General features: G+C 39.0%; 1 protein-coding gene across 2 annotated transcripts in view; it reads left to right on the top strand.

Moving 5' to 3' along the window:
- The window catches only part of LOC106867823 (zinc finger and BTB domain-containing protein 4), a 362,883-nt gene that overhangs the window by 223,857 nt on the left and 133,750 nt on the right, over positions 1 to 5,276 (top strand). The window lies entirely within an intron of this gene.

The following is a 5,276-nucleotide window of genomic DNA, read 5'->3' as shown; positions in this document are numbered from 1 at the left end:
ATAGATAGATAGATAGATAGATAGATAGAGAGAGAGAGAGAGAGAGAAAGAGACAGAGAGAGAGAGAGAGAGAGAGAGAGAAGACAGATGGGGACAGAGAGAGAGAAAATGAGATGGACGAAAGAAGAGTCAGGCGTCATGTTTGACCAGCGTTATATTTATCGGTTGCAAAAGGATTATCACAATTGATCTCGGTGAGATAGGAACTCGCAGTGCACAGAAATATCACAGGACGCTTTATCCAACGTTCTACTAACTCTGTCAGTCCGACATTTTAAGTGGTATTACTGTGTTGATGAGGGAATTTACACATCCCTCTTAAAATTGTGTAAGGAAACATTCTTTTCTATTCTAGGCACAAGACCCGAAATCTTTTTGTGAAGGGGACCAGTCGATTAGATCTACCCCAGTACGCAACTGGTACTTAATTTGCCGACCCCGAAAGGATGATAGGCAAAGTCGACCTCGGAGGAATTTGAACTCACAACGCAAAGACAGACGAAACACCGCTAAGCATTTCATCCGGCGTGCTAACGTTTCTTATTTCTTTGCTGCCCACAAGGGGCTAAACATAGAGAGGACAAACAAGGACAGACAAACGGGTTAATTCGATTATATCGACTCCAGTGCATAACTGGTACTTATTTAATCGACCCCGAAAGGATGAAAGGCAAAGTCGACCTCGGCGGAATTTGAACTCAGAACGTATCGGCAGACGAAATACCGCTAAGCATTTCGCCCGGCGTTCTAACGTTTCTGCCAGCTCGCCGCCTTTTGTGTAACGAAACATTATTATAACACAATGCGCAGTGAGCGGTAAACCGAGTCGAGTGACTGCTGAGTACTTTACACCAGGTACAAGTTCCGCCGACGTTTTTTTTTTCTATTTCCATTGGTCAATCTTGTTACAATAACTTTCAATATAATGCGATTTGCAATTCAGTCGTTCACACCACAAGTCTACTTTTTTGTTACTTGATTCGAAAGTGGGATCGCTTTGGTTAATCGTTATTTCTGCCTGCAACATCCTACGCAGCTGCATATTCTTCCTTTTATCATTGTTCAATGTGATTCCATTGAATTTCTGTCATGATTGGCAGAGGTCATTTCGAGATGCTTCCCGCTTCACTTCCTAGGTCTTATGCCCTCCATATAGATTTATGCCCTCCAAACAGATTTTAGAAAGGTCACAACTTAAAATGACCCGGGCAGCTTTTTCTAAAACAGAACCTTTAGAAAACAAATCGAATTCCAATAAGAATCGAATTGACCGTAGATAACATTTCCATTGCCTCCATAAATATCATGGATTAAAATGAAACATTCGGTTTGAAAAGAACTTCAAATATTGAAATATTTCAAAACGAAACCTTGAAATTTATTGCTGTTAACACTCTGAGAGAATTAACTTTAAATCTGTGAAACATGAAAAGACTACAACCAAGATCTAAGAAAATGTAAAGCATCTCTCTAATATCATTTGATCACATCAAGCTATAACATGCTTGTGCGTTTACAATATTAGTATAGCAAATCCTGCGTCTCAGCTTGTCTTTCCCTTGGTATTTTTGTGTTATCTGCTACAATATTATTATCTAACTACTTACTGATTATATTAAGGGAAATGTTCTGTACAACAGTGAACTTAATTCAAACGATCAAGTCTCTGAGAAAACTCTCACATATTTTTTGAAGGACATTCAAAATAAATTTCTTAATTTTGCTTCGTCGATTCCTTTAATATTTTGTTAACTTTTCATTTCATTATATTTTCGTTTCTCTACTTTTCTCTCTTCCAAAATGCCTAACACAAACATACAAAAGAACATGTTATGGTGTATTGGTGAACCTCTTGAAATGTTTGTACATTCACATTTTTATTCATACAAGTATGCAGGCACACACAAACACACACACACACACACACACACACACACACACACACACACACACACACATACACACGCATACATACATACATACATACATACATACATACATACATACATACATACATACATATGCACGCACAAACATCAATACACACACACACATATATGTGCACAAATAAATATTAATAGATGTATGAATTCTACATTTAAACTTCCTCGAACTTCTGAAGTCACTCGTTTTATTAAGCGTCTTTTCCGTTGATGGAAGCATTCCAGGAACCCCTTTTAGGGGACAGCTAGAGACTGCCTCGTCGCTTTCTCTCCGATTTCTTAGACATCTTGAAATCTTGTTCCTTTCATGTAGGTTTTGATTTTCGGAAAGAGGAAACGATCAAAATACGCAGGTATCACCAAGCTTTTGGCAAAGTTTGATGCAGCTTCCGTGTTTACTTTTCTCTGCCATGTTCATTGATGGAACGTCTGTGGTGTGATGAGACGACCACACTCTACACACTTTCGTTCTAAGCACTTCTAAAAGCAACGGAAGTGAGCGACAACATTATAACTTATAGTCCGTGCGCGACAGGGTTGAAGGTCAATCTGCGCCAAGCAGCTTCTCTCTGCCTACTTTAGCTCTGTTCGCATTGCAATATTGATCAGGCCTCGTATCAATAGAAAGGTACATAAGGGCTTGACAAAACGAAGTAACAGAAGGGAGAGATTCAAACAGAAAATAGAAATGTGCGATAAATCATTATATAGGCGTAGGAGTGACTGTATGGTAAGTAGCTTGCTTACCAACCACATGGTTCTGGGTTCAGTCCCACTGCGTGGCACCTTGGGCAAGTGTCTTCTATTATAGCCTCGGGCCGACCAAAGCCTTGTGAGTGGATTTGGTAGACGGAAACTGAAAGAAGACTGTCGTATATATGTATATATGTATGTGTGTGTCTATATGTTTGTGTGTCTGTGCTTGTCCCCCCAACATCGCTTGACAACCGATGCTGGTGTGTTTAAGTCCCTGTAACTTAACGGTTCGGCAAAAGCGGTCGATAGAATAAGTACTAAGCTTACAACGAATAAGTCCTGGAGTCGATTCGCTCGACTAAAGGCGGTGCTCCAGCATGGCCACAGTCAAATGACTGAAACAAGTAAAAGAGTAACAGAGTATATACTTATAGCAAACATGGCTTCATAAACGCACACCTATTTGCCTATGTGTGCCATCGTAAATACAAATGTGGATCTTACATTACTCGCATTATTTACATTATTTACATTATTTACATTTGACGGATATTTGTCTTCATCTTGTTTGTTGTTAACACAACATTTCGGCTGATATACCCTCCAGCCTTCATCAGGTGTCTTGGGGAAATTTCGAACCTGTGTTCTCATTCCTAAGGTATTTTTCCCCCAAGACACCTAATGTAAATAATGTAAATAACGTACATAATTGCTCATCTCTTAAATATAGAATTGTATTACAGATGTGGATCTTTAAATACATTTTAGGGTCTGGAACTTATCCTCATACAGCCCTCCATTGTTTCAATTGAAATTATTGACCCTCGGACTTACTTCCTGTATTAAACATGTTATCCTTAACTATTCATCAAACTGCCATCATACTGTTTTCGAAGGAAGTGACACCACTCAACACAGGCTCGCAACAGTAAGCATACACACACATACATACACACACACACACAGGCAAACACACACACACACACACAGAGGCAAGAGAGTTTATAAATGATAGGAAAGCTTGGGGAGTGTTTGTGGACGGATGAGTAAATTTTGATGTTGTTCAAAGGGGTACGGAACCAGCATGATGTGGCGGAAGTAAACCAGCTTATGCTGTTGGGCCCCACTGCTGATATTGGGGGGTTGCGTTATATGACTTCACCCGAACACAGAACGGGGCTCACCCCTTTGAATTTGGAAATGAATTGAATGCTTTGTGTTTGTATGTGTCTTGCTGTGGCTACCCGCTACTAAAAATACAATGGGTAATTGGCCTGGGTGTATATATATATATATACGTATGTTTATGTATATATCTATGCGCTTGTAAGTGTGTGTGCTTACACACACGCACACACTCTCACACACACACATACATACACACACATATATATGAATATTCTTTAGGGAATATTTTCTTAACAACTCCTTTTCAACTCCCTTTATGTTATTGCCTCATGCATCCGGACTTCTTGGACGCAGGCCAAGACTTGCTAGTATCGACTATCAAGAGAACATGATGCTACCTTCAATATTTTGGATCGATATTAAGTCTCTGCCTCCTTGTTTGCGCTTTAGATGCAGTAATTATCTCTGTTGATGCGGATAATTTTGACGATAGCTATTAATTTTAACATCAATAGCCAGGATTTCATCTTGTGTCTAACCGAGCAGTCTAAATCCAGTCACGAATACGAACGACCACAGCAAACCTATTATGAGTAACTAATTCACTAATTGCCGACGGTTTTAATGAGTATACTTCAACTCAGCGTTATATTCTCCTGTTACAAGCGTTAACATGAAACATAATTTCATCCAACATTAACTATCCTTCTTTACTACTCTAGGTACAAGGCCCGAAAGTTTTGGAGAGGGGGCTAGTCAATTATATCGACTCCAGTATACAACTGGTACTGATTTTATCGACCCCAAAAGGATGAAAGACAAAGTCGACGTCGGCGGAATTTGAACTCAGATCGTAAAGACAGACGAAATACCGCCAAGCATTTCGCCCGGCATGCTAACGTTTCTGTCAGCTCGCCGCCTTTGAGGAAACAAATAATATTTTCTAGTCTAAGCACAAGGTCCGAAATTTTTTGGGAGGGGGGCGGTCGATTAGATAGACTCCAGTACGCAACTGGTACTGATTTTATCGACCCCCAAGTGGATGAAAGGCAAAGTTGACCTCGGCGGAATTTGAACTCAGAACGTAAAGACAGGCGAAGTACCGCTAAGCATTTCACCCGGCGTAATAACGATTTTGCCAGACCTACGGCTTTTTCTTCTCGAGCTATGCCTGGCTCATAATGGTCACGCTCTTGCTTTTCTTGTTGTCTTTTTCTCCGTTTTATCTAATTAATCATATATATATATATATCAAATTAAGGCGAAGAGAAAAACACATTCAAAGGTCGATGTATATATTCATTCAATCCATATTAACGAAAGTCTCCATGGTATACAAAGTACATACATAGATGCATTCGTCTATATGATATATAAAAAAATTTTTCTAAGAATTTATAAATACATACATATACACGAAAGTTTATAAATATACAAAAATTCATACACATATAAAAATTTATATATATGTATATATATAAGTGAACATAAAACAAGCATATGTATATA

This window comes from Octopus bimaculoides, chromosome 5 (genome assembly GCF_001194135.2).
Source record: "Octopus bimaculoides isolate UCB-OBI-ISO-001 chromosome 5, ASM119413v2, whole genome shotgun sequence".
NCBI lineage: Eukaryota > Metazoa > Mollusca > Cephalopoda > Octopoda > Octopodidae > Octopus > Octopus bimaculoides.
The sequence above is the reverse complement of the archived record's forward strand: the minus strand, read 5'-3'. Positions and strand labels throughout refer to the sequence as shown.